This window comes from Canis lupus, chromosome 33 (genome assembly GCF_048164855.1).
Source record: "Canis lupus baileyi chromosome 33, mCanLup2.hap1, whole genome shotgun sequence".
NCBI classification, from domain to species: Eukaryota; Metazoa; Chordata; class Mammalia; order Carnivora; family Canidae; genus Canis; species Canis lupus.
The window spans coordinates 21,511,019-21,536,483 of record NC_132870.1 but is presented as its reverse complement, the minus strand read 5'-3'; the positions used below and the strand labels follow the sequence as shown (position 1 = coordinate 21,536,483).

General features: G+C 36.5%; 2 long non-coding RNA genes across 3 annotated transcripts in view; one reads left to right on the top strand and one right to left on the bottom strand.

Annotated features, from left to right (window-relative positions):
• The first annotated feature begins 6,045 nt into the window (after positions 1–6,045).
• LOC140623593 (uncharacterized) lies at positions 6,046–17,968 on the top strand. The gene is made up of 3 exons (XR_012023156.1): positions 6,046–6,251; positions 15,131–15,240; positions 16,988–17,968. It is a non-coding gene; the product is annotated as an uncharacterized lncRNA (long non-coding RNA).
• Positions 17,969–22,926: 4,958 nt separating this feature from the next.
• The window catches only part of LOC140623500 (uncharacterized), a 33,910-nt gene continuing 31,371 nt past the window's right edge, over positions 22,927–25,465 (bottom strand). For both annotated transcript variants that reach the window (XR_012023114.1, XR_012023115.1), the window contains exon 4: positions 22,927–24,740. This is a non-coding gene — a long non-coding RNA (uncharacterized lncRNA). The remainder of the gene's footprint in view (positions 24,741–25,465) is intronic.

Sequence of the window (25,465 nt, the reverse complement as noted above, 5' to 3'; positions counted from 1 at the left end):
GCTCCCTCAACAGCCCCTCCAGTCTCCTCTCCAAGGTGTCTAGTAAACATTTGTCTCTCCTTTCTCTGAGTTTCTGTCACAAAACTGGCATCAGAGTTGCCGTAGTCTCCAGCTCATTGGTATGTTTTAAGCTGTCTAATTCATCCCTTGCACCATTCTTGCATCCTTTGCTTCCTGCCCTCCTCCCTCTCCAAACAAACACACAGTCTATTTTCAACCAAAGGACAAAAGAATGCTATTAAAATAGCTGTCAGATCAGGAAATGCCTCTGCTTAAAACCTTCCTGTGGCTTTCCATCTCAATTGGAATAAAAGCTGAAATCCCCTCAAAATGACCTCGATACTCCCATGATTTTGCTCTCCACCACATTGCTTCTCTGGCAGCCTCCCTTTCACTCCCAGTCCTGCTCACTGTGCCCCATCCTCATGGCTTCCTTACTACTCCTCAAGCCTTCCAGGCAGACTCCCACCTCTGCATCCTTTTGTCTGGAATGATCTTCCCTGTGCCTCCTTCAACTCTGTCAAGTCTATGCTAAAATGGAATATTCTAAGGGAGACCTTCCCTAACCATCCTATTTGAAATTTATGCACATCTCTCCCAGGACATTCTTGGTCACTTTCCAGTTTTATTTTCTTCTCAGCATGTATCACTAACTTATGTGACTGATATATCGTCTCTCTTCTCTGTAAGTCCTCACAAGAATTTGAGTCACATGGGGACAGATGTTTTTCTTAGAACAGTACCCAATATGCATCATATATTCTATCTGTTCACCCAAAATGAACTTGTGGGAAGGTACTATGATGGGACAACTGTGGGTTTTGGATTTCCCATTCCCGTTCTGCCACTGACTGTCCTTTGGAACAGTTACTTAAACTTATAGCTTCGGGTCCCTCATGTGTGAAAGAGAAGCATAATAGTAATTATCTTGTAGCATTTTGATGATGATATCTCAAGATGGTGAGGTCTTTCCAGTTGTAAGAGAAACTCACTCCCAGTGTCTATTTACTAATGCTTTATCTATGGTTGTCATTTCCTCCATTACAGGCATGCTTTCTCCATGCAATGGGTGGTTGGGATACAGACAGCTCAGGACTCATGCCATTCCAGGATGGCAGTCCCAAAAGAAAGAAAACTTCTCTAAGAATCTTTGCCTTAAAATCCCAAAGACGAGCTCAAACAAGGGTGTCTGGGATCATGTGCCACTCCCAGGGCCAATATCTTTGGCCAGAAGGATGTGAGGGTGTAATTGACCAGGTCTGGGTCTTGTGCTCACCCTATGGCCAGGGTGCTGTAGAGGCAGCTCCATTGGGAAAATGTGGTCAGGGAAGAGTAATTCCCAAATGAAGGCGATTAAATTTAAAAAGAAGGAATAATATAGTGTTCCAAATTAAATAAAACAGATGTCCCTGACAAAGTGAGACTGTATTAATTCATGGAATTCAAAGAATGATAAATAATCAAACAATGACTAGGATGGAAAGCACCTGGACCTCAACAGTGATCAACAGAACTTGATTTCAGTGCAAACTTCACCTTTAGCATTTTATCTGCTTTATATGAGTTAACTTCTCTTTCCTTCACTGAAGTCTGGATTTCTGGATACATAGTGAGAGTTAGTAACATTTCCACCACAAATTCATGCCCTCTTCATAGATGGGTTGATATGGGAACAGAGGACTTAGGCAATTCTGAGAAGCAGAAGACTTGGGCATGTGTGTTCCCTTTATGCTCCTTCTGCCTCTTTTCTCTCTCTCCTGAATCTTAGCCAGCCTTGCTGGGTGCACAAAATTTATTATCCAAACAAGTATAATTTTAAGAGTGATTGGCTATCTTACTAATTATGCTGAGACAAACCAACAGCACCCCAGAAAAACTAAGACATGGTTTTTCATTCTCACTCTCACTCTCTGTCTCCCTTAAGACCTGTTCAAGAGGTTTTGTAACAGTTACTTACATCTCTATATGAATCAAAATACTTTCTCTCCCAGGGAAATTTTAAGTTACATCAAAAAATAAATAATTTTATTTCTTTTGTGAAGGAACTAGAAGGGATTGACTTTTTTACATTTAATTTTATAGGAGTTTTAAAAGATACTTTATGATTCCATGTCTTTAATCAAAGACATTCCTGCTGCCAGATAAAGGTGTGTGTGTGTGTGTGTGTGTGTGTGTGTGTGTGTGTGTTGGTTTTGGTTTTGACTTTTTTTCTCCATTATGGGACCCTGATCACAGCTGAATAAAGGAAGATAAAGCCAACTCAATGACTGTTAGAGCAATAATAAATATTTCACTGATCAACCTCATAATGCATATATAGGCTTTTAAAAAACTTTTTTGAATATAACTGACATACAGTAAACTACACAGATATAGAATATGTAATTTGATAAGTTTTTATGCATAGTCACAACAAAGATAATAAACATATCCATAACCCCTACAACACCCTTGTGCCTCTTAATAATTCCATAGTCCTCCCTCCCTGCCCTCTCCCAACCAATGTAACAAGTGATCTTATTTCTGTCACTTTAGATTTTCCTTCTGCTTAAAGGATTTTCTTTAATATTTCTTATATCATGAGTCTTATGGTGAATTCTCTGAGTTTTTATGTGCTGAAAATAGTCTTTTTTTTAAATTTTTATTTATTTATGATAGTCACAGGGACAGAGAGAGAGAGAGAGAGAGAGAGGCAGAGACACAGGCAGAGGGAGAAGCAGGCTCCATGCACCGGGAGCCCGATGTGGGATTCGATCCCGGGTCTCCAGGATCGCGCCCTGGGCCAAAGGCAGGCGCCAAACCGCTGCGCCACCCAGGGATCCCTGAAAATAGTCTTTACTTCCCCTTCAATTTGGAAAGATTTTCAGTGGTACAGAAAACTGGATTGAAGGGTTTGTTTTTGTTTGTTTTTGTTTTTTTCATTCAGTGCTCTGAAGATATTGTTGTACTTTCTTCTTTCTTGTGTTGTTTCCAACAGGAAATCTGCTTTGCTTTTTTTGTTCTTCTGAACATGACCAATCTTTATTTTCTGGCTATTTTAAAGATCTTCTTTTTATCATTTGAGCAATGTGATTATGATATGCCTTGGCATAATTTTCTCCATGTTTCTTGTTCTTGGTGTTTATTGAACTTTTTAGACCTGTGGGTTTATAGTTCTCAGCAAATATGGAGAATTGCCAACCATTTTGTCTTCAAATATGATAATCTCCCCCACTTTTTTTTTCCTGGGACTACAATTACACATACATTAGGCCTCTTGAAGTTAACTCACTTCTCACTAATGCTTTCTTCATTTTTTCCCCTGTACTTAATTCTGGATAGTTTCTCTCTCTCTCTCTTTCTTCAAATTGACTAATCTTTTCTTCTGCAACATCTAATCTGCTTTTAGTCCCGTCTAGTGTATTTTTCATGCCAGACATCTAAAAGTTCAATTTGTATCTTTTTTTATTGGTAAAAAACATAAAATTTACCATCTTAATCATTTTTAAATGTATAGCTCTGTAGTATAAACTATATTTACATTGCTGTACAACAGATCTCCAGAACTTTTTCATTTTGCAAATCTAAAACTCTATGCCCATTAAACAACTCCTTTTTTCCCCCATGGTAAGTAACATTATAGTTTCTATTTCAATGTATTTGGCTACTTTAGAAACCTCATGTAAGTGTAATCTTACAGTTATTGTCCTTTTGTGACTGGCTGATGTCACGTAGCATAACATCTTTAAAGTTCATCCATGTTGTAGTATGTGACAGGATTTCCTTCCTTTTTAAGGCTGCATAGCATTCCACTGTATATGTACTACATCTGTTTACCCATTCATCTGTCAATGGACACTTAGGTTACATCCATCTCTTGGCTATTGCGAATAGTGCTGCCATGAACATAAGCATCCAAATATTTGAGACCTTGCTTGCAATTCTTTGGATATATGCCCAGAAGTGAGATTGCTGGATCATATGGTATTCTATATTTAAGTTCTTTAGGAATTGTCAGTTTTTCATAGCATTTGTGCCATTTAATAATTCCACTAATAGTGCACAAGATTTTCAGCTTCTTCACATCACTGCCAACACTTGTTATTCTGTTTTAATAGTAACCATCCTAATTGATATGAGTGATATCTCTTTGTGGTTTTTATTTTTAATCCTGATGATTAATCATGTCTCCTCCAGAGAATAAAAAAAAGGAACATTTTCCAAATCATAAAGCTAGCATAACAATAATAATACCAAAATCTATTAGAGCATCACAGAAAACAGGAAAATTGCAGCTGACTCTTACAAAAAATGGATGGAAATATTCCAAACAAAATAAATTCAGCATAATATAAAAAGGATAACAAGGCTAAGTAGATTTATTCAAGGATGAGAAATTGGTTTAGCATTGAAAGTCAATGTACCCCAGCACATTAACAAGAAAAGAGAAAGTTATATGATGATCTTGATAGATGCAGAAAAGCATATGATAAAATTCAAATTCCAATTATGATAAAAACTCCTAGCAAAATATGAATTAAAGAAAATTTTCTTATTCTGATAAAGAATACCTACCCTACAGTAAGCATTATACTTAATAATGAATTATTGAGACTGACAATGAGGCAAGAATACTTATATAAACACAATTTCTATTCAACTTTTAGTGGAACCCCTACTCATTGCAAGGATGTGAAAAAAGAAATACAGTGGTTAAGAATCAGAAAGGAAGAAATAAAGCTTTCATTATTCCTAGATAGCATATGTGTAGAAAATCTAAAAGAATCTTCAAATTATTAAAATAGGGGAATTTAGAAAGATCACTGATGCAAAGTAAATATATTTCTGTATACCAGTGACAGACAAAATGAAATTAAAAATAAATCTACATATCACAGTTATGGAAAGACAATCCAGTAGAACTAATTTAGGAAATCCATAAATAGACTTAAAAATGCCTAACAATTTAGTATATAATAATCAAAATTTTAATAAATGCTAAAAGGACAGATAACTCTATAATTTATATCTAGATAATACTCCTACTTGATCATATTCCTACTCATTCCATATATCTAAATAAGTACCAGAGAGATTAAGATTTATACGTATATACCCCAATTAATATTAGAAAACACATGCTAAAGCTAAAAAAAGGGCCCTAGAAAAATTTTAACTGCTGATGACAAGTTGGAAAAATTTTCAAATTAAACAAAAATGGTTAATATATTTTCTAGGATGTTTTCTTGCATATCAGTAAGGAAAAGACAAATCCCTCAAAGAAAAATAGGCCAAGGAAATAAATTAATAATCTATGGAAGAAAAACAAATGGTCAATTAGTACAAAAAAAATTAAACCTCAGTACTTAAGAAAATTAAAACTAAACCAATCAAAGAAAGAAAGATTTCAAAAACTGAAAAGACTAATTTGGGTTTGAATGTAGGAATCAGAGATTCTAACATATAGCTCAAAAATTATGGCATATCTATACAATAAAATACTCTTTAGCAACTCAAAAAATCATAGATGGACATTTGCCAACATGAAAATATTTTCAAAAAAAAAAAGGAAAATATTTTCACAACTATTGTGACATGAATTTAAAAAGTCCCAGAGTATAAGTCATATAAAATTATGTGTACAAAGATTCTGGAAGCAAATAGACCCAGATGTTATTCACTGTTATCTCTGGCATTGAATTTTATTCTTTTTATTATCAGCATTTTATATTTCTATAATAAGCGTGTACTATTTCCCAATAAATTTAATGTCAATAATAAAGGAAACTTTATGCTTTGTTTGCAATGTCTATTAAGGATAAACATTTCTGAGGAAATTATCTGCTGCAAATATTACTGATATCTGCAACAGTTCCTTAACATTAACAGAAAACATTGTCACTGGCACTGATTCCACTGGAAATCATGTGTAGTGCACACATTTACTTTGGATGTTTAGTTTCATTGGAATTCTTTGTGATAAGGCAATTCTCACAAATTTGATAATATTGTGGGTTTTATTAGGTGTGATTTTCTCTTAAGTGCTCTTATAAGAGAAGACATGGAGAACTCACTCTAACATGTGAGGGCACAAGGAAAAAGTAGTCATCTATGGGCCAGGAAGGCGGCTTTCACAAGGAACCAAATTAGCACCTTGACCTTGGACTTCTCAGCCTCCAGAACTATGAGAGATAAATGTCTGTTGTGTAAACCACTCCATCTGTGTAATTTTGTTATGGCAGCCCAAGCTAAGTGGTGAAGTATTTGCTTAGGTAAGTGTTTGGCTGGTTCTGCAGCCTCTATCACAAGAAATAGGATATTACAAAAGTCCGTTTGATAAATACTATCTATGGTGAAAAAACTAACACTGTACCTGATCACTGAAGAGGAAATTGGCATTGCCTATAAACTAACATCCACAGGAAACTACTATAAACATCAAATTAATTATGCTTGCATCTTGGTGTTGTTTTTGGTCATCTCCTACAACTGCTGCTAAAAACAAAATTCCCCTTTGGAAGAGAACTTCATTATTTTTAGAATTATAATAATAACCTTTCAGACAGGCAGGTTTAGGTTTGACTCAGCATTGCTACTTTTCCAGCTATGTGACTTCACAAGAGTTATTTAATCTATCTGAACCCCAATTTATATGTAGTATAGAGAAAATCGTAACTACTTTAGTTTTTTTTTGTTTTTCTTAATGCATCTTTTTTTCAGACTTTTATTTTAAAAATCATAGCTATTTTAAAGTGATGTTATAAGCAGTCAATGAGATGGTATTTGTTAAATGTGACTGGCACATGGTAAATTCTCAACAAGGTCTATTCCCTTTCATGGCCACCCATTTCTTCCACCTAACCAGAACATGCTCCAACCTGTACCTCAATAATAAAAGCATTGGTGGTAATTAGGGGTTTGAGCATGGACTCTTCTTTTCCATTTTAATTCTGCTTCTCTAATTATGAATATTTATAGCTTCTTAAGAAAAGCAGTATTTCTACTGTAGGAACTTCTACACCATATACACACCTCACAATACTTTTGTACAAGGCTAGGGGATTTTTATAAGCCACAATTTTGATCCTTTCACTTTAATACTGAGAACTTTCAATGGCCTCCCTCTTTTGAAAAAAATAAATGCTATCTCTTTAAAATAGTGTTTAAAATACAGTTGACCTTTGAACAACACAGGTTTGAATTGTGCGGGCCCATTTATATGTGGGGTTTTTTTTGAACAAATACAAGACAGTACTGTATTTAATTTTCTTTTTTTTTTAATTTTTTATTTATTTATGATAGTCACAGAGAGAGAGAGACAGAGAGAGAGAGGCAGAGACACAGGCAGAGGGAGAAGCAGGCTCCATGCACCGGGAGCCTGATGTGGGATTCGATCCCGGGTCTCCAGGATCGCGCCCTGGGCCAAAGGCAGGCGCCAAACCGCTGCGCCACCCAGGGATCCCTGTATTTAATTTTCTTTATGATTTTCTTACCATTTTCTTTCCTGTAAATTATTTTATTATAAGAATATGGTATACAATACATATGCATTAGACAGCTGTTTGTTATCAGTAAGGCCTCGGATCAGTAGCTAAGTTTTGGAGAGTCACAAGTTATATGTGGAAGAGTGGCAGGGGATCTGGAGAGACTGCTGCCATCACTACTGCTCTTCGCAGCCCAGTGTTATAGTATTGCTGCTGGACTCTTCCCTCCCTCCTCACCCCGCCCCCCACCACCATCAGGATGATATGAGACTTGAAAGAAGACGATGCATACAAAATCATCTAGGGTGGAATTTACTTAGGTCATGATTGATATTGTTGACTCAGCCCGCTCATACAGCCACTCTGCACTGAACAAAATGATTAGAAGGAAGAACTCACTGCAAAAGAAAGACTCAGAAACAGTACTGTCTCCCACAGAGTTACACAATTTGGATTATAATTCAGTGTCAGAAAGCCAATTCAGAAGCACAATTATAAAGCTACTGGTGGCTCTGGAAAAAAACATAAAGGATTCTAGAGACTTCATGACTGCAAGATTTAGATCTAATCAGGCCGAAATTAAAAATAAGTGAGATGCAATCCAAACTAGATGCTCTAACTGATAGGGTTAATGAGGTGGAAGAGAGAATGAGTGACATAGAAGACAAGTTGATGATAAGGAAGGAAGCTGAGGAAAAAAGAAAAAACAATTAAGAGACCACGAGGAAAGGCTTAGGGAAATAAGCAATAACCTGAGAAGGGAGAATTTACATATAATTGGGGTTCCAGAAGATGCCAAGAGGGAGAGAGGGCCACAAAGTATATTTGAACAAATCATAGCTGAGAACATCCCTAATTTGGGAAGGGAAACAGGCATTCGGATCCAGGAGATAGAGAGGTCCCCCCAAAAAATAAAAAAAACTGTTCAACACCTCGACATTTAATAGTGAAGCTTGCAAATTCCAAGGATAAAGAGAAAATCCTTAAAGCAGCAAGAGAAAAGAGATTCTTAACTTATGTGGAGAGAAATATCAGATTAACAGCAGACCTCTCCACAGAGACCTGGCAGGCCAGAAAGGGCTGGCAGGATATAGTCAAGGTCCTAAATGAGAAGAACATGCAGTCAAGAATACTTTATCCAGCAAGGCTCTCATTCAGAATAGGAGAGATAAAGAACTTCCAAGATAGGCAGAAACTGAAAGAATATGTGACCACCAAACCAGCTCGGCAAGAAATATTAAGGGGGACCCTGTGAAAGAAAGAGGAAGCCCAAAGAAATAATCCACAAAAACAGGGACTGAATAGGTATTACAATGACACTAAATCCATATCTTTCAATAGTAACTCTGAACCTGAATGGGCTAAATGATCCCATCAAAAGACAGGGTTTCAGACTGGATAAAGAAGCAAGACCCATCTGTATGCTGTCTACAAGAGACTCATTTTAGACCTAAGGACACCTTCAGCCTGAAAATGAAAAATTGGAGAACCATTTACCATTCAAATGGTCCTCAAAAGAAAGCAAGGGAGGGCAGCCTGGGTGCATCAGTGGTTTAGCACTGCCTTCAGCCCAGGGTGTGGTCCTGGAGATCTGGAACTGAGTCCCACATCAGGCTCCCTGCATGGAACGGAACCTGCTTCTCCCTCTGCCTGTGTCTGTCTGTCTGTTTGTCTGTCTCTCTCTCTCATGAATAAATAAATTAAATCTTTTTTTTTTTTTAAAGAAAGCAGGAGCAGCAATCCTCATCTTTAAATATAAGTTTATCCCAAAGATTATAGTAAGAGATGAAGAGGGACACTATATCATACTTAAAGGATCTAGCCAACAAGAGGACCTAAAAATCATGAATATTTATGCCCCAAATGTGGGAGCTGCCAAGTATATCAATTAATAACTGAAGTAAAGACATACTTAGATAATACACTAATAGTAGGAGACTTCAACATGGCACTTTCAGCAAATGACAGATTTTCTAAGCAGAACATAACCAAAGAAATGAGGGCCTTAAATGATACACTGGACCAGATGTATTTCACAGATATATACAGAATTTTCTGAACACAACTGAATATACATTCTTCTCAAGTGCACATGGAATTTGATCCAGAATAGGCCACATACCAGGTCACAAATCAGGTCGCAACTGATATCAAAAGATTGGGATTGTCCCCTGCATATATTCAGACTACAATGCTTTGAAACTAGAACTCAATTACAAGAAGATATTTGGAAGAAACTCAAACACATAGAAGTTAAAGAGTATCCTACTAAAAGATGAATGGGTCAACCAGAACCAGGTCAACTAGAAAAGAATTAAAAAGATTCATGGAAACTGATGAAAATGAAGAAACAGCCATTAAAAATCTTTGGGATAGAGCAAAAGCAGTCCTAAGAGGGAAATACATCGCATTACCAGCTTCCTTCAAAAAATTGGGAAAAACTCAAATACACAAGCTAATCTTGCACCTAAAGGAACTGGAGGAAGAACAGCAAATAAAACCTATACCAGGCAGAAGAAGGGAGATAATAAAAATTCAAGCAGAAGTCAATGCAATAGAAACCAGAAGAACTTTAGAACAGATCAAAAAAAACAGGAGTTGGTTCTTTGAAAGAATTAATAAGATAGATAAGCCCAACCAGCCCTATTAAAAAGAAAAAGACTCAAATTGATGAAATCATGAAGAGGAGAGATCACAACCAATACCAAGGAAATACAAATGATTTTAAAAACATATTATGAGCAGCTATATGCCAACAAATTACATAATCTAGAAGAAATGGATGCATTTCTGGAAAACCACAAGTTATCCAAACTGGAACAGGAAGAAACAGAAAACGTGAACAGGCCAATAACCAGGGAGGAAATTGAGGCAATCATCAAAAACCTCCCAAGACACAAAAGTCCAGGGCCAAATGGCTTCCCAGGGGAATCCTATCAAACGTTTAAAGAAGAAATAATACATAATCTACTAAAGCTTTTCGGAAGGATAGAAAGGTATCGAATACTTCCAAACTCATTCTATGAAGCCAGCATCACTTTAATTCCAAAGCCAGACAAAGATCCCACCAAAAAGGAGAATTATAGACCAATATCCCTGATGAACACAGATGCAAAAATTCTCCTCAAGATACTAGCCAATAGGATCCAATAGTACATTAAGAAGATTATTCACCATGACCAAGTGGGATTTATCCCGGGGATGCAAGGCTGGTTCAACACTCATAAAACAATCAACATGATAGATCATATCAACAAGAGAAAAAACAAGAACCATATGATCCTCTCAATAGATGCAGAGAAAGCACTTGACTTTCTCTGCTGAAGAGTTTTGATCAGGAATGGATCCTGTATTTTGTCAAATCACTCTTATTGACAAAGTCCTAAGTCCTGTTTTGGCATTGCTTATGAAAATCCCCTAAATGGAGGCCAAGGCTTCCTGGCACAAGTATATAATGGTTATTTTTTTCCCTTTGTGGGGACAGATGTGATTAATAGCTTTTGTTTTCTATTTTTCTCAAGCAAAATATGGCAAGGGCTGGACTCTATTCTGACATACATTGAATATCTAGAGTAAAAGGGGTACACATTTGTGTACATAATATAAACATAATATAAACTTTCTATGTAATATGCTTTCTATGTAATGTGCAGCTATCATTTCAACATTCTCTTTGTTTAGAAAATCAAATATATTTATCTCTTATTTGTCTGTAAAAATTAGCAAGAAGCTTGTCCTTTGTATCCTAAATCAGAGCAGAAAAATGTTGTGATTAAATGCCACTATGTATATATATGATTTGCCCTGAAGAAGTAATAAAAGGAAACAGAACACTCTCCTCCTCTATCCTTCCTGGGAAGGTGATCAGCTTCTCCCAACAGGCGCTCAGCTGTAAGTGGCAAGTAAAACTCTTCTGTGGTCTTCTCACTAACAAGTGAGCTATACTTGCTCTGGGTGTCAGTTTGTAAGGCAGTTAAAAACTTCCACTTTCAAGGACAGGGTTGGGCACAGCACAGTACTAGCGGAGTAATAACTGGCTTCTCCACCAGTGTAGAGAACAATGACAAAGCTACAGGTGGGTGAAGAATATGATTTATAATCTATATAAGAAAAAGATCAATTGAATCACTTTTGCCACCAGACATATATGTCTTGGCCTGTACTTCCCACAAAGTTGTGGGAAGTATTTTCTCTACTTCCTTAACTTAAATATCTAGGTTATAATCTTTCTTATTAAAGAATTAAAGCTTTTGCCTATGAATACAGTTGAGAGCATCTTACAAACTTTGGTATATAGCCTTCTAAAAAGTCCATTTTATTTTTAATGTCTTCTTTGAAACAATAGCTGGTAGTTTTTGTTTGTTGATTTTTGTTTGAATCTGCACAATTAAATTTTAATCTAATTTTTCAACTATATGACTTGTACAATTCTGCTCTTCAGAGTTAATAGGAGTTTTGTTATAGCTCAGTGATGCATTTCTTAAGTCTTCCATAAATGTTCAAAAAAGAGGATAGTCTCTATATGTAGAGTTTGTATCATATATAATTTTACCTTATTATTTTATTATTCAAAATCTTCTTTATATATCAAGTATATGAGTGTGCATGGGAATAATGTACATTTGAATCACCTGGGCCTTTTGTTAGAATGCAGATTCTGATTCAGTAGGTGTGGGCTGGGCCTGAGATTCTGCATCTCTAGCCAGCTCCAGATGAATCCCATGCTGCTGGTCTGCGGACCTCACTTTGAGCAGCAAATGTTTAAGTCATTGTTCATTAAGGTTTTGTAACTTAGAGGCTAGGCATCCTCACATATTGAGTAGCCCACCTGTATGCATTCTTCTTCCTTACATTAGATCTGCACTTCCAAGTTCTCATTAAGTGTTTGTGTCTCTCATTTTTCCCATAATTCTAACTTGTAAAATATCACATTATTGAATACTAAGATACTTCTTCACAATGCACTTTCCTTTGATCAATACAGAATTGATACCTCTTTGTCAGGTCTCATGCTACTTTGCCTTGCATGCTACTCTATATGATGTTTATGAAACCATCTTGATTTCTTTTTCATTTGAATTTGCCCAGTATATGCCTAAAATATAATAGATATTCAATAAAATTAAATAAATAAGTAAAGCTATTGTCATCTTTTATTTTTAACCTTTATCACTTTAAGAAGTGTCTTTTTTTTTTAAAAAAAGTGTCTTTTTTTTTTAAACTCACTCTAGAGTTTCTTGATGACTCTCAAGTTCTCCTCCAGATTATTGATTTGATGTCAGAAGTGTTCATTCTATTTACTACTACTTCCACTGTGAGAGGATTTTTAAACTAATATATACCTATAGGTATTGTATAAGTTTCCCATTCACTTAGGTAGTACATGGATCTAGCCTTTGCTCTAGCCTAATGGTCAAAGCACCTACTTTATGGAGGCCACCCCATTCATACACTTGAAGACCAATGAAGCAATTGCTTTCTAAAATTATGATATATTTCTTATATAGATTTATTTTCCTTTATATTTAAGGGTGTGGTCCCCTTTTCTTAAGCTATAGTATCCTGTTATAAGCCTTACTGTAGATTTTTCTTGTTTACTTTTTCTTAAATGACATCTATCTAGACACTGCATTTTTCAAAAGACAGGATGAGAAGTCTTTGGTTTCCATTTTATGCTCTTGAGAGCTCATTTTGTAGCTAAAGCTAAAGACCTAATTTATGCACACAGTTCCTAGGTCATTTTACGTTCACTAGCAATGCAACTGCTATGCAGTGTACACTTCTTACTTGAACAAAATAACACATAAGACTAGACTTCCTCATAAACTGTTCCTACGCTCTAACTCCATCCACATTTACAATATTTTTCCTTAGGTTACTAAGCATTTCAGGATGCCATGTCCTTTCTCCAGGCACCTTTCATATAATACAATAGATTCAGAGAAAAGCCTGGAATGAGAAGGGAGGTGTGATATTGCAGGATCTGGTAAGGAAGAGTAGAATAATTCTGATGGGCAAAGATAATACCTCATAGTTCAGGAATGGTCAAATTTCCCAATGGTCGCTTTAGGACTCTTTCATTCTTAAAAAGGGGGGGGTGGTTGGGGCGTGGGGGACACATAGAAAAGAGATAAAATAAAATACTTTTCTATTTTCCTTGTAATTGAGTTTCTATCTGGCTCAAAGGCTGAATGAAGTATGTGGTATGCTTCAAAGAATATGCTTCTCAATACAAATGGGAAATCTATTCTGACTGTAGCCATCTGAATTTCTACTGTGGACACCATTTTTTGTAGTCATTTTTTGTTTTATTGAGTGATAGTATAGCAGGCAGGCCACTCTCCTATCAGGCTGAAGCCAAGGATGCCATAACCTTGGAGTACTAATACACCTCTGGTCAGACCCCTATATTAGTGAAGTATACAAGAAAATACATGAAATTCCCATTTTTCATCAATTTTGTGTGACCTGAATAAATTGAATAATCTCAGAGGACCCTTGGTTTTATCATGGATAAAATAACTTAGATTTTACTATCCCATCCAACCACAGAATGTTTTGAACAAAATCTCAAAGTGCATTAGGAGTGTTTTTATTTTTCCTAGAGTTTTAGTGTCAGAAAGGCCTTATGGAGCAGAAGCTCTCCACTTTTCAAAAGCAGAAAACTCAGAATTTACAATGGTCTTATTGGAATATCATGTAATGTTAACATTAAATTCAGAGTAATTACACAATCCTGAGATATTAGAATAAACATGTAGAAGCAGGTGTCAAAAGTTTAAGTTTACAGTAGAAAGAGAAAACATATACTTTTGCTTGTTTCTACTTTTTAACATTATTTTCAAGTTCTATGTGATAAATTATACGCATGCTCCTTTCAATTATCTATTGTTTTTATTTTTTTTTAAGATTTTATTTATTTATTTTAGAGAGAGAGCATGGGGGGAGGACCAAAGGGAGAGAGAGAGAATCAAGCAGAGTCCACACTGAGGAAGGAAACTGACACAGGGCTCAATCCCAGGACCTGAGATCATGACCTGAGCCAAAACCAAGAGTCAGACACTCAACTGCACCACCCAGATGCCCCTCTATAGTTTTTAGAAGAGTTTTACAAACTTAAGATTAACTTTTACTGGACTTCTGTCTTTCGGACTCTTGAAGATGTTATTTTATTGGAGGTAGCAGAACACGGCTTGCTTTTATTTTTACTTATTTTTATTTTTTTACTTTTTAAAGACTTTTTTTATTTGACAGAGTGAGAGCATAAGCAGGGGGAGTGGCAGGCAGAGGGAGAGGGAGAAGCAGGCTCCCCTCAGAGCAGGAAGCCCAATGTAAAGCTTAATTCCAGGACCCTGGGATCATGACCTAAACCAAAGGCAGAGGCTTACCCAACTGAGCCACCCAGGCACCCGCACACCCTGCTTTTAAATTTAGTTAAAAATGTTAGTTAACAAAAAAAAAAAAAAAAAAAAAATGTTAGTTAACTAATTATTCCAATCATGTGATAACATAAATAGGAAGAAACCAGCCAACTCTGACTCAAGGGCTCAGGCACTTTGTTGAAAGAGGTACTGCTCCTCCTCCCCAGTCACTGTGTGGTGTTCCAAACAGATTTTAATCCCATGAGAGCAAGATTATACATTTCTTTCTTTCTTTTTTCTTTTCAGGGCAGAAGCTTTGAAACAAAATTAAAATGTGCAGTGTCATTCTACCTGGAACTTGGCCACATGGAATAAGAAATACTTTGTTCTTTTATTTCTTCAGCTGTGCAACCATGGTAAACAGAAAGGGAAGCTACAGATGGTTGTGTTTTTATTAGTGTATATGCATGTCTGGGAGGGCTTGTCTCTTAAAGACCAGGAGATTTTGATTTATTTTTTATATGGTAACCCCAAAGTAATTGCAAATCACTGCAAAGCATTGCAAAGTATTGAGTGAGGACAAGATAATGTTCAGATAGCAAGATGCCTTCTACAGTGAAAGAAAATATCTTCCTAGAAAAAGGATAAATAGATGTTTCTACTCAACAACCATGCTCTGTAGCCTTGGCCAGAAAAGGGAAATTGAGAAGATACTGGAATTTTCCACCCAGTTCCAAACAGCTGTAGAAAGGAATTACAGCTGTTTGCTTCTCTATAATACCATCTCCTTTTAAGAGCTTCTTCTCAATTGACCAGAAATATCCATTTGACTTGTGGCTAAAGAAATATGGATAAGGATTATTGCTATTCAATTCCTGACAATTAAAATAGGACTTTGAAGTAAGACAATAAACTTAAAAGCCAAGCTTTGTAGGGAAGATAATTTTCTTTTTTAAATTTAAACTCAATTAGCCAACATATAGTACATCATAAGTTTCAGATGTAGTGCTCAATAATTTATTGGTTGTTATAACACCCAGTGCTCATCACATCGTGTGCCCTCCTTAATGTCCATCACTCAGTTACCCCACCACCCCATTCCCCTCCAGCAACCCTCAGTTTGTTTCTCAAAGTTAAGAGTCTCTCATAGTTTATCTCCCTCTCTGATTTATTCCCAGTTTTTTAACATATATATTTTTTATTGAAGTTCGATTTGCCAACATATAGTATAACACCCAGTGCTCAGCCCATTAAGTGTCCCCCTCAGTGCCCATCACCCAGTCACCGCCCACCTGCTCTCCCACTCAGTTTTTAGGAAAGAGAATTTTCTAAATTTCTTTCTTTCATTTGTTCAAACCTGGAGAGTACTCAGATTTTTTACACAATGGCAACACCTATATTCCTTCTGCTCATGATAGTTAGGCCTTGTTGCATGGAGATAAGAGGAGAATATGATGCAGAAGAAGGGAGGGAAGTCAATCCCTGTTATTAGAAGGCTATAGGAAGGAAAAGGGAAAGAGAGAAGACATGGAAAATAGTCAGATCTGGGTGTCCCAACTTCTCTCAGCTTCAGCCAGGACTGGGTGTTAGAAAAGAAAGAAATGCCATGAGAGAAAGGGAGTTATTGGTTTGGGTCTCTGCAAAGAGCCCAACCACTGATCACACTGCTTGAGTGTTGACAAAGCCACATCAGAGTTTAATTTGGCAACAAAAAGTGGTTAGGCAGAGATTAGCCTTCAAGTTTGCTTTTCAAGGCAGCTTTCTGTTGCTACAGGGCAGAAACAAAAACAAAATGTTCCTTTATTCCTTGCATAGGGTAGAGCAAGAGTGAGGAGGAAGGATTGAGCAATCAGGTGACTAAACAGGCAGGTGAAGGCCTGCACTTTAGGGCCTGGACTGGTGAGGTGTAAAGAGATCCCTGGTCTTGGGTTGGGATGGACCACCATAACAGGAGGGCACATGCAGGACAAAGAGTTTGTTATGGATCTTGGATACTAGCCCTTTATCTGATACACCATTTACAAATATCTTCTCCCATTCTGTAGGTTGTCTTTGAGTTTTGTTGACTGTTTCTTTTGCTGTACAAAAGCTTCTTATCTTGATGAAGTCCCAATAATTCATTTTTGCTTTTGTTTCTCTTGCTTCATGGATGAATCTTGGAAGAAGTTACTGTGGCCAAGTTCAAAAAGGGTGTTGCCTGTGTTCTCCTCTAGGATTTTGATGGAATCTTGTCTCACATTAAGATCTTTCATCCATTTTGAGTTTATCTTTGTGTATGGTGCAAGACGGTGGTCTAGTTTCATTCTTCTGCATGTGGTTGTCCAATTTTCCCAGCACCATTATTTGAAGAGACTGTCTTTTTTCCAGTGGATAGTCTTATTAAACTCAACAGCAAAGAAACAAACAATCCAATCATGAAATGGGCAAAAGACATGAACAGAAATCTCACAGACAAAGACATAGACATGGCCAACAAGCACATGAGGAAATGCTCTGCATCACTTGCCATCAGGGAAATACAAATCAAAACCACAATGAGATACCACCTCACACCAGTGAGAATGGGGAAAATTAACAAGGCAGGAAACCACAAATGTTGGAGAGGATGTGGAGAAAGGGGAACCCTCCTGCACTGTTTGTGGGAATGTGAACTGGTGCAGCCACTCCAGAAAACTGTGTGGAGTTTCCTCAAAGAGTTAAAAATAGATCTGCCCTATGACCCAGCAATTGCACTGCTGGGGATTTACCCCAAAGACACAGATGTAATGAAACACCAGGACACCTGCACCCCGATGTTTCTAGCAGCAATGTCCACAATAGCCAAACTGTGGAAGGAGCCTCGATGTCCATCGAAAGATGAATGGTTAAAGAAGATGTGGTCTATGTATACAATGGAATATTACTCAGCCATTAGAAACGACAAATACCCACCATTTGCTTCAATGTGAATGGAACTGGAGGGTATTATGCTGAGTGAAATAAGTCAATCGGAGAAGGACAAACATTATATGGTCTCATTCATTTGGGGAATATAAAAAATAGTGAAAGGGAATAAAGGGGAAAGGAGAAAAAATGAGTGGGAAATATCAGACAGGGAGATAGAACATGAAGACTCCTAACTCTGGGAAATGAACTAGGGGTGGTAGAAGGGGAGATGGGAGGGGGGTGGGGGTGAATGGGTGACGGGCACTGAGGGGGGCCCTTGTTGGGATGAGCACTGGGTGTTATTCTATATGTTGGCAAATTGAACACCAATAAAAAATAAATTTATATAAAAAAAGAAGGAAAAAGAAAAAAGCTGGGGAAATAAAGAAGGCTTTTCTTAGATTGTAAAAAAAAAAAAAAAAAAAGAGTTTGTTATGCCACTGTAACCTAAGGTGAGCTGAGAAAACTCTAGTCAACCGAGATAAACCAGACTATGGATTCCACCAGGTGGAGGACCTTAGCTACAGATGCAGTAGGCAAGCAGACAGGGTGCCCAAGCAGACAGGGCATCCTCATGAAGACTGGCAGAATGGAATGGAAAGCATCACAAGTGCTGGGGAGCCCGTTTTCCCCAAGCCAGGAAGTCATGAAGTCCTGGCTTCATAGAATAACCTGGGATCTTTCCTTCTCTAATGATCTGGTGTGGTGGTGCAGCTCAAACAATATAGAATTATCCCTTCCTTGAAGGTTTGATAAAAATTAAAAGCTGATCATTTATTTTAAAATAATCTTAACACCCAGATTTAAAGAAGAAAATTATCAAATTAAATTTAAATGCAACACCCAACTATATGCTGCTCCTGTGAGTCCCCTTACATTATAAAGACATATGTAGGTTGAAAATAGAAAGATAGAGGGAAAAAGCAGATCATCTAAACATTAACCAGCAGAAAGTTGGTATAGTTCTACTTATTTCAGGCAAAGTGCATTTCAGAAAAATACCTATTATAAGTAATAATGAAGAACACTGCACAATGATGGAGGTAATTCATCAAAAATGCATAGCAATCCGAAACATGTATGGACTCAATCACACTTCAAAGTACATGAACAATACTACTACAACTGAAAGAAGAAACAGGCAAATCTAATCATTAAAGCTAAAGAAGTCAGCACTAGCATATACATACTTGATAGAAAAAAGTAGAAAGAAAATCCATTCTGAACAACACAATACTACCAACCAATTTGAGCTAATTGACATTAGTTGACATTCAACAATAAAATAGTATGCATTTTTTTAAATGACTTGTAACATTCATCAGGATGGACATTATCCTGGACCATATACTAATTCTCAAAAACTTTGAAATGACCAAAATCATACAGGCTATGTTCTCTGACTACCTGAAATTAAGTTAGAAACCAGTAACAATATATCTATAAAACTCCCAATGTAGAACATTATGAGTCGAAAAAGTAGGGAAATTATTTCCAAGGGAAATAATAAGATATTTTGAACTGAATGATAATCACAATACAGCATATCAAAAGTTGTGAGATGCAGCTAAATGAAAACTTACATGGAAACCGTATAGTTTTAAATAATGATGATAGAAAATAATGAAGGCTTAAAATTGCCAGTTCAGGGGTTCTTATTAAACTAAAAAACTGAGAAACAAACCCAAAGTAAGTAGAAAAAATAGAGAGATAAAACTGAGGAACCATAAAATAATAAATGAACAAAATGGAAAGAAACCAATGAAATCAAAAGCAACTCAGAAAGGAACAATATGATTGATAAACCTCTAAATAGATCAATTAATTTCAAAAAGGCACAAGTACAAAATTTAGAAATAAAACAGAAGATGGTAGTACATATACTATAGACATTAAAGGAATATGAATGGAATACTATAAATAATTTTATTTCACTAAATTAGATAATTTTGATGAAATGGATAAATTCCTTGACAGACACAGACAAAAGTTACCAATTAACCAAGGAAAAAGGGAAAATATGAAGAGCCCTATGACTATTTTTAGAAATTACATTCTTAATTAAAAATATTCCCACAAAGTAACCCAATTTCTAAGTGACACTACTGATAAATTCTATAAATCACTTAAGGCAGAAAGAAAAACAAATTTACTCAAATAACTTTAGAAAATAGAGGAAAAAGGACACATCCCAACTAAGTTTACTGTTAGTATTACCTTTATAACTAAGCCAGACAAATATTTTACAAGAAAACTATAGATTTCACGAATATATGCACAAAAAAATCTTAGCCAAATATTAGCAGATCAAACTCAACAGTATACAAAAATGATACTACATTATGATCAAGTGGGATTTATTTCAGGAATGCAAAGTTGGCCTAACATTCAAATATTAATATAATTCATCACTGAGTAAGAGTAATTCATAACAGAATAAAAGAGAAAAGTCATATGATCATCTCAATAGATACAAGAAAAATTTTGACAAAATCTAATATTTATGCATGACCAAAAATCTCTTTGCAAACTATGAAAAACCTAAATCTAGCAGCACACTTCCTATTAATCCCACATGCTTATATTTGGGACCAAAGCAAGAAATTCCACCTTTACCAATTCATCATTTACTAGAGGTCCAAACTAGTGGTTAAGGCCAGAAAAATAAATAAAAGTCCTAATATCAGAGAGGAAGCATTAAAATTGCCTTTATTAACTAATGGCATGACTATACATATAAAACATGCTAAGAAGTCCTTAAAAAATCTCCTAGGATTAGAAGTGAATTTAGCAAAGTTATTTAGTTCAATAGACAAAAATTAATTATAGTAGCAATGAAAAATCAGAAAATAAAATAATTATCATTAACAGTATCATTCAGTATATGAAATGCTTAGGAATAAAATGAACAAAATATGAACAAGTATCAAACATTGAAGTCATAAACATTATTGTTATATATTATGACATATATGTCAATATTCATACATTATGAATGATATTAAGTGAACAGATATACCATGTTTACAGGTTAGATGACTCAATATTGTTAAGATATCAATTCATCCAAAATTGATTTATAGATTTAACACAATTCCAATATTTGCAGGTTAGTTTTGTTCTTTGGGTTTTTTGTTTTTGTTTTGTAGACAAGCTGGTTCCAAAACTTGTATGAAATTTCAAAAGAACAATCACCAAAACAGTTTTGAAAAATAAGAATGAAGTTGAATGAGGGGCACCTGGGTGGCTCAGTGGTTGAGTGTCTGCCTTTGGCTCAGGTCATGATCCTGGGATCCTGGGATCATGTCCCACATCAGACTCCTCACAGGGAGCCTGCTTCTCCCTCTCCCTATGTCTCTGCCTCTCTCTGTCTGTCTCTCATGAATAAATGAACAAATATTTTTTAAAAAGAATGAAGTTGAATGACACAAGGATTACTATAGAGCTATAGTAATTAAAATAGTACAGAATTAGACAGAGAGAGTGCATACATGCAGGGAGAGAAAGAGAGAGAGGGAGGGTGAGAGAGAGAGAATCTTGAGCAGACTCCCCACTGAGCAGAGAGCCTGGCTCAAGACTTGATCCCATGACCCTGAGATCATGACCTGAACCAAAACCAAGAGTTGGACACTTAACCAACTGAGCCACCCAGGTGGCCCTGAAGTAAGTACAAATTTAAACCACACTGAAATTAACACTATATCCAATACATTGGCTAAAATTTAAAAGACTGTCAGTATCAAGTGTTGGTGAGGATGTAGAACAACTGGAATTTACATACTTTGGCTGTGGGAGTATAAAATGGTACAACTACTTTGGCAAATGGCATGGCCATTTTTCATAAAGCTCAACATCCACCTGCCACATGATGAACAAATGTACTCCTCAATATTTATCCAGAAGAAATGAAAACATAGGTGCACAAAAGAACTTGTCCACAAGTGTTTACAATGGCTGTTTTCATAGTGGTCCAAACTGCAACAACTGAAATGTCCATCCTCTGGTAAATGGATACACAAATTATGGTAAATCCATGTCATGGATCACTGTCTAACAATAAAAGGAATGAGCTACTGATAACCACAAGCTAAACACAAAAGAGGGTATACTGGCATGATTTTATTTATATGGAATTATAGGATAGGCAATCTGTATCAACAGAAAGCACAACAGTGGTTGGCTGGGGCTGAGCATATGTAGGTAGATTGACTGTAAAGGGGCATTGGAGGAACTTTTGGGGATGATAGAAATGTCCCCTATCTTGTTTGTGGTAGATTTAGAGGCCTATCAATAAATAGGTCAAGACTCATTGAGTCTATACTTAGAATGGATGCATTTTTCTGTATGTAAAGCTGACATCAATAAAGTTAATTTTAAAATAAATAAGTAAAACTTGCTCAAAAGTTCCCAGAACCCTCAGACTTGGAAATCACCCACTGCTTGAGTGCTGTAATCTTTGAAATGTCCCTATAAGAGAAGAAGGAACTATGTGTCACATAAATAGCTCATGAACTCTAAACCCTTTCTGCTATTTTTATTTGAGCGTGTAGGGTGGGGGTGGGGGTGCCTTTGAACTCTTTCATAGAGAAAAGAATATACTGCACACCAGCCTTCCCTTTAGGTTCTATTTTCCCAAGATGTGAATTTAGACTTAGGAGAAATACGTATTCCTGAAGCTGTTTTTTAACATTCTTCCCCTACCTCTCCCTGCAACTTAGATTCCAGACAAGGCATTCCAGGAAGATACTTACTTTTAACATTAAAGTACACGAATGTTAATTCTGTTTTGAGACTACAGTGATCTACCTTGACACTAGATTCTGCCAAGATTACCACAATTCCTGGATTTCCAGGTGAGTAGTAAATCAGAAACACCACACTCCCACAAGAATGATCTTGCTTTTTCTCTCATTTGCCTTCGTTGAAAAGAAAATTTCTTATATTTGCTGACAAGGTAAATGCCTTAAAAAGCTTACCTGGGCAATCTTTTGCACAGTTGTACAAACAAAGATTTTCTAAAATTTCCATTTAGCATGCAGTTTAATAAAAAAGTCATGTCTTTGTTGTTGATGCTAGCAGCACACAGAATATCTTCTGGATTTTAAGTCAGAAAAAAAGAGAAAGAGAAAAGAAAAAAAACCACCCAAGTCCATCTTTATGAGCATTGATCTCTTCAAATACCAATTTTATTAAAGATATAGCATAACCATTGCACTTTTCACTTTCCCATTCCAGTAATTCTATTTGTTCTTATGCAATGGCCCATTTCCAGGTTATTACAAGTTTTATACAAACAAAATTTGGCGACATCAACATAATCACCACCTTCAAATCTTTCAGGTACTACTCAAGTTTTTGTAATAATCATTTTCTAACAAAATTAAACATTTAAATATTATGTAGTTATTGAATATAGACTTTGATTCATTCTAATTCAGCTTCTGAGAGTAATTTTCTCACAAGCCTCTCAAATTTAAAAACTCACATTAGCCTCTGCTCTTCCTAATCTTAGACCAGTTTATATTATTCACAAAATGGTAAATTAGCTAAGTGATATTCTGTGCCACTCTTTACAACGAATTGTTACAATATTACTGACACAGGTCACAACCATCAGAACTACTGGTTAAACAATTAACAAGTTCTAACTCTTGAAACTGAAGTTTGCTTTATTCCAAGGAAGCCTTTTGAAGCTGACTAAATCCAGGTCTTATCCAAGGTATCCATCAGCCACTACTATGGCTCACAAGCAAATATAAATAGGGTGATCCCATAACTAACCATCGGATCTAGCACACTTTTTTTTTTCTAGCACACTTTTTAAAGCAAGGGGTAAGCTATTAATAATCACTCTGGGACAATAGTCATTGTCTCTGGCAAACTGAGATGTGTTATTATCTGCTATAACTGTGGCACAGGTCTGAACTAGACCATGAACTTATCAATTATCATATAAATATCATTCACAATTTCTCAGGAGACTAATAAGCATGGTAGGCAAAAAATCAGGGTTCCCATTTCCATGAATATAAGATGTGTAACTTCACAGGTGACAATTTGGGGAAAACTAGCAAAAGTAGAAGCTCTTATTCTTAGAAATCAAATTTTTTATCACTGGGATCCAGCAGGGCACTCTGAGCTGGGGCACTATTGCTCACCACTGCAGGCTTCGATTCCAGTGCATCTCTTGCCCCACCCCTGGAACAAAAGATGAAGTGCCAGTTCTCAATGGGCAGGTTGAGCACTTAGTACTCCCAATCCCTAGTGGGGCTGTGTAATGCTCTGCAAACCGTGACTATGCCACCTGTGCCTTCATGTTCAGAGGAGATTTGGAAACTGGACAGAGCACAAACACAGAGATGGAAAAGAGGAAAAGGAGGCTGAGCAAGAAAATGAGAGTGGAATATCAAAACATTCAGTATCTGAGTAGTAAGAGTTCCAGAATAAGTGAAAGAACAGAGAAGGCAGAATGGGATGGGTAAGGAAGGAAGAGTATTAATAAAACAGTTTAAGTAAATTTGCTAGAACTGAAAAGTTAATCTTCATTTTTTTTAAAGTCACTGCCAGTAAAATGGATAAAAATACACCCACTCAAAACAGATCAGTGTAAAATTTCAGACCACTGGGGAGACAGGACAGGCTACAAGTTCCCCAAGACAGTGTGGGGGAAGAGGAAGAAAGGAGCAGGAAAGGAAAACATTGGAGTTTGGGGCCACAAGCCAGGGAATGTGGCAGCCACCAGAAACTGGAAAAAGCAAGGACTGGACTCTTCTCTTAGAACTTCTTCTGATCCTTGACTGCAGCCCAGTGATACTGACTTTGGATTTTTAGCCTCCAGAACTGGGGGAAAATAAACCTCCATAGTTTGAAGCCACCCAGTTTGTGATAATTTGTTACAGCAGCCACAGGAGTCCAATACAGCAGATTGCCCCAGATACAGAGCACACCTAGGCCGTTCTGGAGCAAGCTGAAGACTCCAGGAGAGATTTCTCTAAAAGACAAAATTGGTGGGAGACTTAATGCATCTGTTTGCCTTAAGCAGAGAATTAGACCACTACTTTGGGCATTGAATTAGTTGTAGGTAGAAAGACAAAACCAAGCTAGTTTAAAAAAAAAAAAGAAAGAAAAAGAAAAAAAACAATATTTAATCCTCGGGAAAAACAGAATTATTTAAGTAAAGGGAAAAAAAATGCAAACTACGTGGCTCACCTCTAAGTAGCATTTATATAGTCCTAATAATATAAATTTTTCTGTTACTCTTTTAGGAAGCAGAAGAGAATTTTTGTGGCAATGACTGCCCCAAATTTTCATTGTACAAAATGAGAAATTAATAGAAATGTCTAAAGAAAAACCAAGTTAAGGGGCAGCCCGGGTGGCTCAGCGGTTTAGCGCCGCCTTCCTCCCAGGGCGTGATCTTGGAGTCCTGGGATGAGTCCCACATCAGCCTCCCTGCATGGAGCCTGCTCCTCCCTCTGCCTGTGTCTCTGCCTCTCTCTCTCTCTCTCTCAAAAATAAATAAAATCTTAAAAAGAAAAACCAAGTTACGAATATAGACATACTTAGAAATGTAGAAAGAAAAGAACGAAATAGTAAGTTTCAAAAGTCAAAAGCAGTGGCTTCTAGGGAGGAGTAAATGTAGGAAGATGTAGGAAAGTCAATACTGCTGCTTCTCCTGAGGCTCTGTAGAAAACATTTTATGTATGTATAGACACATAT